The sequence below is a fragment of the Felis catus genome, chromosome A1, assembly GCF_018350175.1.
Source record: "Felis catus isolate Fca126 chromosome A1, F.catus_Fca126_mat1.0, whole genome shotgun sequence".
Classification (NCBI taxonomy): domain Eukaryota; kingdom Metazoa; phylum Chordata; class Mammalia; order Carnivora; family Felidae; genus Felis; species Felis catus.
The window spans coordinates 110772037-110784655 of NC_058368.1; the positions used below are offsets into that span (position 1 = coordinate 110772037).

General features: G+C 51.8%; 1 long non-coding RNA gene across 1 annotated transcript; it reads right to left on the minus strand.

The window, feature by feature from the left end:
- Positions 1-3570: 3570 nt before the first annotated feature.
- LOC109492805 lies at positions 3571-11154 on the minus strand. Its single transcript, XR_002146792.2, has 3 exons — positions 10645-11154; positions 7662-7779; positions 3571-4232 (listed from the first exon to the last, which is right to left on the minus strand). It is a non-coding gene; the product is annotated as an uncharacterized LOC109492805 (long non-coding RNA).
- Between the last annotated feature and the right edge of the window lie 1465 nt (positions 11155-12619).

Consider the following 12619-nt stretch of genomic DNA (forward strand, 5'->3'; position numbering starts at 1 on the left):
CAGAGAACATTTCCATCGCTGCAGAAATTTCTATCGGACAGTGCTGATGAGAGTCTCAGAGAGCCCAAGATATAAGGCCAGAGCCACACAGTAATTCCAAGAAAGAGCCAGAGCAGCTCTGGCCTTCTGCCCTGGCCAGGGAATCTGACCACCACCCTCCCTTGAGCCCTAAGCAGCCATCGGACACTAGTTACCGAGTCAGACTCTACCCAGATGGAACAAAGGCTTGTCACTGGAGCTTCAGTGAGGGGCACGCTTCCTCTGGAGACGGCCTGACTCCCACACTGACTCTGGTTCCTTCTCAGGGCCTTCCCTGCCAGGCCCAGGGTGCCCTCACTCTTCATGCCAGGTGACAAGGCACCTAAAATGTTGCCTCTGCCTCCAGCCCAGGCCCCAGGTCTACAGCTTGACTGAGCAGCGTTAGCTTTGGGATTTGAGGCAGGTTCCAGAAGCCACCTCTGCCAAGGCTCTCAGCATTATGAAATCCCCAGTCTGGGGGCTGGGCAGGGGTGTGGAAGGAGTGTGGGAGGGGTTTGTGGGCCATTTGTCTCCCATTCATGCAATCAAGGATACTCTGTTTTCGTTGCCACAGGCTTTCCACCCCACCCTCCCATGCTGGCTTTTTCGGGAACATAGAAAAGGGGTTTTGGCTTCCCTAGGGAGTTCCACACCCTTTGCTGCCCAGGGCAGTGCTGCTCTGAGACTGGCAGGCTAGGTGGATGGGGTGCCGGTCTGGAGGTTAGCCTCTAGCAAGGCAGCGAAAGACCCCCTGCCCATTGTTCTCTCTGCGCATCTGGCAACAGGTCCAGGCACCACTGGGCTTCTGCTGAGGGATACTCTGGACCCCAGGACTGGAAAAGCTGCCCCTACTTGTCAGCTCTCTATGGACTTGAGCCACACACAAGGCCCGGAGCAGCCATCAGATCTACTGAGGTCTCCCCTACCCCCGCCCTTTCTGCCAGTTCTCAGATCTCAAGGCTTCCCTAAGGCGTCTGTCCTGCCTCAGGAAAAAGGATCGGGGGCACTCCCTTCCAGGTGAACTGGCAAGGCTGGGAAGCTAATCTCTGCAGGAAGCCAAGCCCACAACAACATAGACACCCCATGTAGCTGTCTTGTTCTGCCAAGATGTAGGTCAAGGCACCCATGAATATGAACTTACCCTGGCTGGAAGTAGGTCCTCAGGAAGTGACATGTCCTGCCCAGTCACAAGAAAGCAGAGACCAGTTCTAGCTGCCCATAGCTTGCTCCACTTGGGCCCAATAGGGCCACTGTGTCACATAACTCCAGGGGGCACCATTCACATTACAGTCTATGGAAATGACACTCCTGGAATTGTGCCTCCTACAACAGCTTGGAACCAGGCTTGCTGTCTGTATTGCACGATGGCTAGTTTGACTTTTCTCCCTAGGAGTGGCTGTTTCAACCCAGAGTCCAGCCCTAGAGCAGGCAGTCCCAGGGCCTCCTCTCAGGGCCTCACCCAGTTCCTCACTGGGCCCTTAGCAGAGGTCTTCAGTAGAGGATGAGGGGAAGGGCACAGGCTGGAAACTCATGCCCTGTGGCTCTTTCTCTAAAAAAGCATTTCAATCATAGGCATATTCCTGTATTTCAATAAGCACTCTTACGAACTCGTAAGAAGCCTGCCAACCGCCCCCAAAATGGGCAAAGGATACAGGGGGCGGGGTGATTCACAGATAAGGAATTAAAAAATGGTTCTTAAACATACGAGAAGATTCTTACCTTTGGTACATGAGAGAAATGTAAATATAGCACAACGCTATCTTTCTCCTGTCAGAACCGAAAAGACCAAAACATGTTATAAAAGTAAGCGTTGGTGAGGCAGTGGGGAGCCGGGACCATCCTAAGGGGGAACTGCCCATCTGGAGGCAACTTGACCACTGCCATTACAGTCAGAAGCACTCAACTGCTGGGGTGCCTGCGTGGCTCAGTCAGTTAAGCGTCCGACTTCGGCTCAGGTCATGATCTCAGGGTTTGTGGGTTTGAGCCCCATGTCGGGCTCTGGGCTGACAGCATGGAGCCTGGAGCCTCCTTCAGATTGTCTCCGTCTCTCCGCCCCTCCTGTGCTTGTGCTCTGTCTCCCTCTCAAAAAAAAATAAATAAACATTAAAAAAAATTTTTTTTTTTTAAAGGAAGAAGAAGGAGGAGGAGGAGGCGAAGCACACAGTCTCTGTGACCCGGCATTTCCACAGCTGGGAATTCATCTCCAGATATACTTGCATGTGTGGGAAGTGCTGAGTGGACAACACGATCCACGGCCAGCACTGCTTGTCACCACAAATATGGAAACAACCTACATGATGATCCAAAGAGTCCTGAGTCATTAACGGAAAGTTCACGGACACAACGGAATGCTCCGCCACTCCTGGAGCAGATCGACTGTCGCCTCTGCAGACTGATAAGGGCATGATCTCCACGATGTGTCGTTAAGTGAAAAAAAACCAAAGTGCAGGACAGTATGTTTAATACGCTATTTGTGGCAGGAAAAGAAGATTGCACACAATGCAAACGCATATGCTTGTAGGTGGATGAACTATCTCTGAAAAGATATACAGGAAAGCAGAAAGAGCGGCGGCCTCAGGGAAGAGGTGGGGCGGGGGTGAGGGGTAGAAAGGAAATAATTTTCACTGCATAATTGTTTGTACCTTCTTTTTTGTACCTTTTGAAGTTTGTCCCTTACCTATGTCGCCTTCTTGTAAGATAAATGAAATAAAATGCAAGAAAAACTCCTTTGAGGCACACATTTCCCATTTTCCAGCCCCCAGGCTGGTCCAAGCTCCACCTTCTCATAGATTTCCCCCAGACTGTTTCTTTTCATTTTGTTTGTTTGTTTTTTTTTTTATGTTTATTTATTTTTGAGAGAGAGAGAGAGAGAGAGCAGGGAGGGTCAGAGAGAGAGGGAGACATAGAATCTGACTGATGTAGGCTCCAGGCTCCGAGTTGTCAGCACAGAGCCCAACGTGGGACCTGAACTCAGGAACCATGAGATCATGACCTGAGCCAAAGTCAGACGCTTAACCAACTGAGCCACCCAGGTGCCCCCCAGGCTGTCTGTTTCTGTCTGGTCCCTGGAAGACCCTTGCCAGTGACTTGGAACATCGGTCTTTCCACAGCACCTGGACACCCCGCAAGGCACCGGGTGGGGGGTCAGGTGGAGGAGTGTGTGTGGTGTTACCCAACTTCAGGAAAAAGAGGCCAGGCCAGAGCCAAAAGCATCCTTTTTTCTTCTCTTGCAGCTTTCAGACCTCCATAATTGACTGTTTTCTCTTCACATTTATTTTTTATTGTGGTTAAAAAAAAAATGCATAGCATACTGGGGTGCTTAGGTGGCTCAGTCGGTTGAGCGTCTGACTTTGGTTCAGGTCATGATCTCACAGTCCGTGAGTTCGATGAGTTCGAACCCCACATCAGGCTCACTGCTGTCAGCATGGAGCCTGCTTCAGATCTTCTGACCCCCTCTCTCTGCCCCTCCCTCACTTGTGCACTCTCTCTCAAAAAAAAAACACACAAAAACCAAAAAAAAAACAACTTTAAAAAACCCCATATAACACAAAATTGACTATATTAAGCATTTTAATTGTACAGGTCAGAAGTGTTTGGTATATTCACATCATTGTGCAACAGATCTCTAGGGCTTTTTCATCTTTCCACACTGAAACTCTATGCCCACAAAACACTGATTCCCCTCCTCATTCCTCTAGCCCTTGGCATCCACCTTCTTCCATTGGGCTTCTGTGCCAGAAGCACTCTCAATCCCGGCTGGGAAGATGGGCCCAGGACCAAAGGTCCCAGGGTTCCTCGCAGAGTATGCACCCGTCCTTCACACACAGGCAAACCCACCCTGCCCTCCTTTAGAGACAGCATAGCTTCAGGGTTGAGAGTGTGCACATTCCGGCTTTCCACTCACAAGGCTGTATGTCCTTGGGCAAGTCTCAGCCTGTTTCCAGCCCAGTAAAATGGCAACTCGCTCAGATAATGGTAGCTTTCTCTCCATCGGGTTGGGTGATGCAGAGCACGGTAGGTGAGTAGCCCAGCCCATAGTACAGGACCAGCCAGGGCGGGCTTTGTGCAGCATTCTCATGCTAGAAGCTCAGCTCTCAGTCCCACTTCTCAGGATGCAGGCATCTGGCACCCATCCTCTACTGACGTTGCTGTATTGTGAGGGAGGCACTGTCCTATGTGAGGTCAGAGCCTTCCCAGAGTCTTGACAGATATTCCTGGAAGAGAGAGGGTAAGACTCTAGGTCACCACAAGTCCCCAGGAAAATCCCTGCCCTCTGAAGTTCCTCACTTGGGGTCTGTGGAATTGCACGCACAGCTGGGCAGATGTGGGTGTTTTCCCTGAGAAAGGCTCCTGCCTCCATGAGACACTCGGAGGGCCCGCAACCCATCGCATGGTCAGAGCCCTCCTTCCCCTGCTACCTGGCACCTGAGAGCTCTTGGCTGCCTTGGCCCACCCTGCACCCCCTCCTTGTGACGTGGGCTCTCTGCCAGGCCTGACCAGCAAAACCCAAGGCCATGCGGAGCACAGCCAGGGCTCTGGGCCAGGTGGAAACGGAGCTGGGGCGATGTGATTGTAAGCAGCGCACTAGTGTGTGTACGTGTCACTCCCCGGAGATCAGCTCTGGGTGATCACACCGGTCCTTGGACCCTTAAAGCTGACGATGAGATCCCGCTGACCTCCGTACCACCCTTCCAGGCCCCCCAGCCAGCCGTTACTGAAGAGGGGAGCTTTCAACAGAGCTTGAAAAGAAGGTGCAGCGAGGAAGCTCTGGCAATGAGGAGAGCTCTCCACCGCGTAGCCTGTGCCTTGGCAAGTTAGAAAACAGCACACTCTGTGGCCTCAGTTTCACAAAAAGGCAAAAACACATACATGTGTGGAAGAGAAAGTCTGGAAAGAAGTACGTCAAAATCTTAAGAGGGGTCAACTCTGGATACTGGAATTACAGATTACGTCTATCTTAGTTTCGACAATAAATACATATTATTATTATTTTTTAAGCTTATTTATTTTTGAGAGAGAGAGAAGCAGAGTGTGAGCAGGGGAGGAGCAGAGACAGGGAGGGAGCAGGCTCTAGGCTGTGAGCTGTCGGCACAGAGCCCAACACGGCGCTCAAACCTACGGACCGGACCTGAGATCATGACCTGAGCTGAAGTCGGATGCTTCACCGACTGATCCACCCAGGTGCCCCTAAATATGTATCATTTTTTAACTCAGTGGTTCTTAACTGGGGGTACATCTGTCCCCAAAGGGACATTTGACAACATGTGGAGATGGTTTGGGTATCACAACAGTGAGGGAAGGGGTACATGTGTGCTACTGGCATCTAGTGGGTAGAGGTCAGTAATGTTGCTAAACATCCTACAACACACAGGCCTGTCCCCACAACAAAGGATTATCTGGCCAAAAATGTCAATAGTGCCAAGATTGAGAAACCCTGGGAAAAACAGCAGAACTTACCCTGACGGACAAACAGAGCTGGAGAAGCAAGAAGCCTTCAAGTGATTTAGCCCATCCGACTGCCTAAGCAGCCAGCTTCTCATCCACCTCACCTTGTTTGGTTAGACGTTTCATGGGCTCTCCAGCAGGCAAACCGAGGCCTGGCAAAGGGGCTGGCAGCCCCCTGTCAGGAAGCTGTAAATCTCCTGGGGCCTCGCCCATGGCTGGAAGGTTACGGCCCCCCAGCACCCCTTCCCCAAAGCATCTCGAGTTTCACCTCCTCCCAGAGCTCATCCCTGTCTAATAAAAAGATGTCAGCACACATTAGTACTGACTGCCAGGACCCTTAACATCATCGCAATCAATGAAACCCCCAAGTTCTCAAACATCCTGTTCCCAACATTTTGACAATGACATCCTGTTTTCTTTGGGAAGGAAACCCAGGTTGGATTGATTAACAAATACAATCATTATTTAACCTCAGAACTTGGTTTTGAAATTAATTTACAATAAAAGAAAACGTCCATGCTAAATAATCTCTCTAATTATATGTTAAGGGCTCAGAAATGGAAAACATTCAGGAACACAAAAAGGCCCAATCGAGCTCATTAACTTTGCTTTGCCTCTAAAGTATCTCTATGGTAACTCACAGAGAGTGGGGGGGGCGGGGGGGGCAGGGGGGAGAGAGGAAGGCTTTTAAAATCAGATCACCAAGAACTTCACCCAGAGCAGCCACAACACAAAACTCTTTTAAATAAATCTTCAAATGATGAAATGGTGAGGGTGAGTTTCCAGTTGCAGCCGGGCACAGGCATAGGGAAGCCGCCTCTTCCTGGAAGCCCTCTAGGTGCACCCTGGAGAGGTCAGTCCAGTGGCTGTTCTTTACACCCACATCTATGGTGGAGAGGTTGACAGCGATTGGGCCTCAAGGTGCTCCTCAGGGCTGAGGGAGAGGACAGGAGCAACAGTGTGTTTGTCCAGAATGAGGCCAACAGCCTCTGGAGATGATGGCTGCATTTTCCCTGCAACTGTGGTCCAGGGTCCTAGGGACTTTCCCATGGGGACCCGAACAGGACAGGTCTGGCCAACCCCAGCCTTCCTTTCTCTTAGACCAATCCTTTGCCAGCTTCTGCCAGCACTCCCCTTTCACCCTCCAGCCCTCTGTGCCTGGACAGATGGTGATGCCCTGTGTGGGCCTGACCACGAGCCCCATCCTCGTCACAAAATGATCCTTGGCTCCAGGCTCCTGAAGCTTTCTGCATGAGCTTGGCCTGACTGTGTCATCCGAGCTGTCTGCAGCCAGCACGAGTAGCGGGTTAAGGTGCCCACCCTAACCCCTGGAAGTTCAAATAGACTGGGGCACTGGGGAGGAGGCAAAGTCCAAACGGGGCACGTTTTAGTCCATAAGGGGCAGGAGAATAATCCAGCCAGGTTGGAAGTAAAAACTGCCCTGGATTTAAAGTTGTGATGTTGGTGTCTATGCAGCAGGAGTGAGCAGGCCAGGCCGGACCCTAGGCTCTGATCCTGCAGCCTGATAAATAAACAAGGTCAGGCGCTCTGGGGCTGCCTGAGTTGGAGCAGGAAGGCAGGGTGGCGGTGGGGGTGGGGGTAGGGTGGGGAACTCTGAGGCAGGAGAAACAGACCCTCGTGGAGAGAAGATGGCGGGAAGGAAGAGAAAGGAGGAGGGGAGAAGCAGACAGGTAGGAAAGACAGAACTCCTTGAAACTCACCAGCTCAGGGCTGAGTGTGCTTCAAGTAGAGCCCAGACTCTGAGAAGGAAAGCTGTTTGGAGGAATAAAATTTGGGTCACTAGAAAAAGCCAATATCTGGCTGGGCCTGGTTTGGGGGACGGACTATATTTTGACCTGCCCTTTGGTTGCCACAGAATTACCCTTTGATGAGACCTGCTCCTTAACTTCCCAGAAGTTAAAACTTGTCTGGTTCTCTGGGCCCCGAAGGTCCCCTTCAGATATATGGTGAGGAGGCCAGGGCCCAGGGGTCTTTTTCACCCCCTTCTTCTCCACATTCCCTATTGGCTTATCTTCCCTGCACTGCCCACCCCACCACCCCCGTCTGAACAGCCTGGGACAGCCTTGGTAGAGCAGGATATCATGTGCAGGGAGTTTGCTGGGTCTCTGCCAGCTGCTAGACAGCCCCCAAAGCCCCTCCCTGGAGTCAGCTTTTCCCAGCCTCCTTCCTTGTCTCACCAGAATCTGTGGGTCCGGTCCAGGGTTTGAGGCTGCATGGGAAGAGGGCCATCCCACATCTCCCAAGCCTTGCTGGGACATCCTGGCCCTTTGGCTGGCCCTGTCCATCCAGTAGGCCCTGTGTGCCCAGCGTTGTGCATAGGCCACAAGTGGAGAAAACAGAAGCATCAGGATCCTTTTTATTTGGTCATTTAGACTTTAAGCCCTACCTACTTCTCATAAAGATTTGAGGCCCCTGGAGAGTACTGAGTGCCCAGGGGTACAGACCCAGGCGGATTTCCTGCAAGAGGAGGAGTAGGTGGCAGTGGATAGGCCAGAGGCTGTGGCTCTCCCTGCAGGCAAGTGGACGGAGCATTTTCTGGAAGGCACAGGCCCCCTTCACATCTGACCCAGCAGAAGGGCTTCTAGGGCATAGGCTCATTGCTATGTCATTTGCATTCTGCTTTCATGTAATGCATAGGATGGAAAATCCCCCTCAGCACTGGGCCCAAAAATTATCGTCCCTAATGCCTTCCTCCCATAGCTGCAGCACTGGCTGGCAGACGGGGAGTCCTGCCCATTCTCTGGGCCTCCTGCCTTGAGGTGGCAGCTGCTGTGAAGGTGGTGGCAGCAGCAGACACAGGCCTCGCAAAACAAGAGACTTTCACATGTGACTCACACTCCCTAGGACCAGAAGCAAAATGACGTGTGAAAACCAGAGCCGCCTGAGTCTTCTCAGGGGAATCCCCTCAAGTTTCCTCCCCATTTCACTCCTTTAAAAAACCCTGGCATGGCCCAGCACTCAAACCCTCCAGGAAAGTGCCACATTCTCCCAGCTATACTGGGCAGGGGCCATGCCATCCAGGCTGGCTTCCTCGACGTTCTCCCCCAGGGTTCTAAGGTCTTGGGAAATACTTGGAAACAGAGAAATAGTGGGAAGTGGATGGGTCCCCAGGGGGGAGCCCAGATGGGCCCTCCTGAGCAGTTCTGCCTTGGAAGTCCCAGGCAGGGCTGCTCCATCATGTTCCCAGCCTGGCTTCCTCCTTATAATCCATTCTGTGAGCCACCCCTTATCCTTGCAGTAAACTGCACTTCTGCAGGGGATTTCTGTTGCTTGCGCACAGTCATCTCATGGCTCATGAATGCAGGATGCTCCAAAGCCGTTAGCAAAGGCCACCTTCAGCTCCTGACATACCTGAGGCTTTTCTGCCTCCCCCAGTAGACCAGCCTGGCCCAAACCCTGCTCCTGTCAGCGGACAGTGGCCTGACCTTGGGGAGGCCCTTCCTCCCTCTGAGTCCCTGGTTCCCTCACCTGTAAGGAAGCTGGTCATGAAGAAACGGTAAAGATTAAATGAGATGATAGACAGCTGACATATCAGTGGGAACGCAGCATTTGATTTAAATGTCATATCTCTTTTTTTATTAAAAAAATGTGTAATGTTTCTTTTTGAGAGAGAGAGAGAGAGAGAGAGAGAGAGAGGCAGAGTAGGAGCAGGGGAGGGGCAGAGAGACAGAGGGAGACACAGAATCCGAAGCAGCTTCCAGGCTCTGAGCTGTCAGCACAGAGCCCGACACATGGCCCAAACTCACGAACCGTGAGAGCATGACCTGAGCCAAAGTTGGGCGCTCAACCAAATAAGCCACCCAGGTGCCCCACTAGTGATTTTTCTGATAGTGTCCTCTCATTATTATTTTCATTGTTATCGTTAGAAGCAAGAACAACATGGTTTCCTCATGCATTATCCCGTGAAGTAGCAAAGCAGCCCTTGTTATTCCCCACTTCACAGGGAGGGAAACTAAGATCCAGAGAGAGTGGGTTAGTGGTGGGCTCCCAAGTCAGGCTCCCTGGGTTCAAATCTCATCCCCATCACCATGAAGCTGTGTAACCTTGGACCAAGGTACTTGTCCCCCCAGAGTCTCTGTTTCCTCCTCCGTGAAAGGGGGGCAATAAGACTGCCCACATCACGGGCCACGTATTAGAATAACACCAAGGAATTATCATTCACTTTTTGAGGAAGTGATAATGGCTTTGTGGTTATGTAAGAAAGTGTTCATATTTTTAGAAATATATACTGAAGAACACAAGGGTGAAATGACATGATGTCTGGGATTTGCTTTGATGTATTTAACTAAAAAAAATTTTTTTTAATGTTCATTCATTTTTGAGAGACAGTGTGAGTGAGCAGGGGAGAGGCAGAAAGAGGGAGACACAGAATCCACAGCAGGCTCCAGGCTCTGAGCTTTCAGCACAGAGCCCGACGCGGAGCTTGAACTCAGGTACTGCGAGATCATGACCTGAGCTGAACTTGGATGCTTAACCGACCCAGCCACCCAGGTGCCCCTTTAATATACTTAATTTAAAAGAAAGAAAGAAATGAGCCAAACACGTGTGGCAAAATCTTGACAGTTGTGCAGTTGGGATGATGTGATGTATGTGGATCTGTTCTCTCTGCCTGTGAGATTCTTCGTTAACAACAAAAAAAGACGGCCTGCCTCACGGAGCTGTGGTGAGGCCTCCCCGGTGCCGGCCCCAGGAAGCACCTAGCAAACGTGAGCTACCTTTGTGGCTACCGTTATCCTTGTCACTGTCCTGCCAGCCTGAGAAGGTGAGCCAGAGTACAGTCAGTGCTCCTGAACCCCGTCACTCCCAATGACACCTCGCCCTGCCTGTCACTATGGAGCCTCACCAGCTGTGTGCCAGGGCTCCGTCACCAACACTGAAGGCGGGGCTCAATCATGAGGTGTTACCCCCCTATGCCCCCTGTGAGCAACTCTGTTCTAAAAGACAGAGCCTGGGTGACTCAGTTGCTTCAGCGTCTGACTTAATTTTAGCTCAGGTCATGGTCTCCCAGTTCGTGAGTTCGAGCCCCGAATAGGGCTCTGCACTGACAACGGCATGGAGCCTGCGTGGGATGTTCTCTTTCTCTCTCTCTCTCAAAATAAATAAATAAACTTAAAAACATTTTGTAAATAAAATAAATAAAGACCCCCTTTGGCGACTCACTTGAACCAGAACATCTGGTCACCAGGCCTCCTCCAGAGCCCAGATGAGAACCCTGTCACAGCTCCTTCATGAGGAAGATGAATTCTGCCAGTCAATCCAGTGCCATCCTCTGTGCAGTGGTGACAGCTGTGGGGGAGGCAGGGGCCCGGTGTTCAACTGTCAGCCTCCTTACTTTCCTGCCCTGCAGTTCAGACACAGCCTCTTCAGAGCTAGCCACCAGGGGGTGCTCTCCGGCGGAATCACGATCTCCCGGGGTTCCAGAGCCCTAGAGGCTGTGGAAGGAGTCACCTGGTAACACTGGGCCGAGGCAGTGAGCAAGTGAACTGCTTGTGATGGAGCGAGTCCCAAGCCCCCACCCTACCCCTAACGTTTTAATTTCCACCAGCATTTTTAAATAACATTATGTATTTTGGGCGTTTTTTGTTTGTTTGTGTTTTTGTTTCCAATAAAAGTAACTAATGCTTAACATGCTAAACGGGTTTCGAATTTTTGTCTTGTGTTGCTGCATGTTTGAAGATTTCCTGAGCTTAGGGCAGATGGCTCCTAAATTCTTGGGCTATGAAGCAGAGGAAGGGGAGCTCCAGCGGCCTGTGAGACCCAGGCAGATCCCTGGCCCCTCTAGGCCTCAGTTTCCCCTGTCTGCACGTTTGGGGGTGCTGGCTCACATTTCTCTGAGCTCTAGCAGGCCGGCCTTCCTCAGTGTTCAGGGTTGGTCTGGGAAAGGTGGGACAGGGGAGGCTCACCCCTCAACCTTTCTCTACAAGGCCCCCAACTATCTGCCTCCCAACTCACTTCCTCTTCATTGTGCAGTTCTGGCCCTTCCTTAGGGGACCCTCCTGACCACTCTGGGCTGTGCTGTTCTTCTCCCCTCTGAGGGGCTGCACGACCTGCATCCAGGGCACCTTGTCCATACGGTATAATCTCTAACTTCCCACAGATGCCTGTTCATTCTCTGGGAGTTCTGGCCCCAGAAGTGAACAAGACAGGTCTAGCCTCGCCTGCGCAGGCATCAGAGCCCAGCTCCCTGACTAGCATTGCAAGCTGGCGCCCAGGGTACTTTTGGTACTTTCTACGGGTGCAAAGGAAAGGCCAAGACAGCATTTTCCATGCCGGGGTGCAGGCATGCCGTGGCTTTGTCTCGTGTACAAGTCCCAGCAACCAAAGGGGTTTTAAGAGCTTTCCCCCAGCAAACCTAGCCGGAAGCCGGAGTAGTTCAGGGACAAGCCAGGCCCCACCCCTACCATTGTGTAGGAGCAGGATCAAAAAGCTTTGGGACCACACTTTGGGGTCCTGGGTACAGGGCTTAGCAGGAGGCAGGGAGCATTTCTTTGACTCCAAGGCTAACGTAGACTGGTAGTTCTCAGGTCTGCAGGCCTGGACTCCCAGAAACCAACTGCCAAGCACTAGCCCCACAGTCAGGAGGGAAAAGCTGTCTCAGCCCCTGGCCTATACCTAGAAATCTATTGCATCAGGTCTGTTGCTGTGGCCCAACCTGCTGCAACTGAAGAAACCCCCACTCAAACCAGAGGGGCTGTGAATTCCAGAAGGGGAGTTTTTGGCCACAGACCTAGTCCTACTCTGAATCAGGATGAGAAGAGCCCCGTGAAAGCCTTTTCTTATCCCCCAGTTTGTCATGTGCCCTTTTTCCCAGGGCACTGTAGACCCCAAGAAGCAAGGTGACTTGTTTGGTCAGCGGGCTCAGCTGTGCCAGAAACTTCTCCAAGCAGGGAGGGCAGCCCTGAGAGGGAAGAATGTTGGAAAGAGAATGAATGGGTCAGGGCACAATGCGGGCTAGAGGCACCAGAACTCCCACTCAGAAAAGGAAAAAGAGTCCCCAGTTCAAAGAGGAGGGTCCATCCTGGGGGCCCGTTAGGTCTGCTGGTAGCAGGGGCAAGGAGATGAGGGCTGTAAGAGTAAGTTGCTTTGGAACCAGCACCCCCTGGGATACCGGGGGGGCTCAGTCGGTTGAGCATCC